Source organism: Suricata suricatta, chromosome 12, assembly GCF_006229205.1.
Source record: "Suricata suricatta isolate VVHF042 chromosome 12, meerkat_22Aug2017_6uvM2_HiC, whole genome shotgun sequence".
Lineage (NCBI taxonomy): Eukaryota > Metazoa > Chordata > Mammalia > Carnivora > Herpestidae > Suricata > Suricata suricatta.
This window is the reverse complement of record NC_043711.1, coordinates 75502953-75504262: the sequence shown is the minus strand read 5'-3', so window position 1 is coordinate 75504262 and position 1310 is coordinate 75502953.

Below are 1310 nucleotides of genomic sequence, written 5' to 3'. Positions count from 1 at the left end.
TTTTGATTTGTGTTTCCCTGATGATGAGTGATGTTGAGCATCGTTTCATCTGCCTGGAGGCCATCTGGATGTCCTCTTTGGAGAAGTGTCTTTTTGTCTTCTGCCCATTTCTTCACTGGGTTATTTGTGTTTTGGGTGTGGAGTTTGGTGAGTTCCTTGTAGATTTTGGATACTAGCCCTTTATCTGATATGTAATTTGCAACTATCTTTTCCCATTCTGTCGGTTGCCTATTAGTTTTCTTGATTGTTTCCTTTGCAGTAGCACCCCAACTTTTAAGATTCCCATTCAAGGAATGGATCCTCACTCAAACGCTTACTTATGAAAGCCAATAGGGCTTGGGTCCATGAGACGTACATGACTGTAGCAAAGAAGTTCACAAAGTCCCAAGAGCACTTGCCTCAGTGTAGAGCAAAAATGCTCATCTCGTAGTCTTTCCCTGAGGGATAGGACTGCACATTTTACAAGCTGCTGCCTGAGGGTCCAGTTTCTGATTTAGCACACATTTAGAAACCAGCTGCAATCCTCCCAAGAGGCCCGGGGAGCCAATGGGCACTTCCCTTACCTTCTCCCTCTGGTTCACTCCAATGATAACATCAGACCACCAACATCTACCTGGATGAGAGGAGCTTTTACATGTCTGGCACTCCAGCTTTTGTGGATGCCACCTAAGGGACCCTGGATCATTTCTAAAAGCCAATGGGATTTGTATTCATGACTCTCATAGTTCAATAGCAAAGAATCAGTTTTTAAACAGACTCAGGAACACACCCCTGCAGCTATTCAACAGGGGTCAGCACAGAGGAGGAAGGCATGCAAACATGCCCATCTCCCAATTTCTCTTTGGAAGGGCCTTAACCACATACATTCCCTGAGAACCTGCTCATTAGCAGTGGCTAATCAGCCTGAATCCAGGTGCTGATAATTCTCCCTTTTGGGATACTGATGGGTCTTGGCACACCCTCAATTACCAGGGACCACAAAGAATAAAGATGGTGGCTTAGGCAATCTCGGAGACAACCAGGAGCTCAGACTAAGCTGGCTAATGAGGTTTACCTCCTACACAAGACCAACCCGTCAAGACTAGGAGAGGTTGCTGCCGTACCTAATATGCTAGCACCAACATATAGAGTGAAAAAAATAAAGAGGAATATGTTCTAAACAAAACAAGCTGGATCTCCAGAAACAAATCTTTTTCTTTTATAGTTTATTGTCAAGTTGATTTCCATATAACACCCAGTGCTCATCCCAATAAGTGCCCTCCTCCATGCCCATCACCTCCCCTTTCCCTCTCCCCTAATCCTATCAGCCC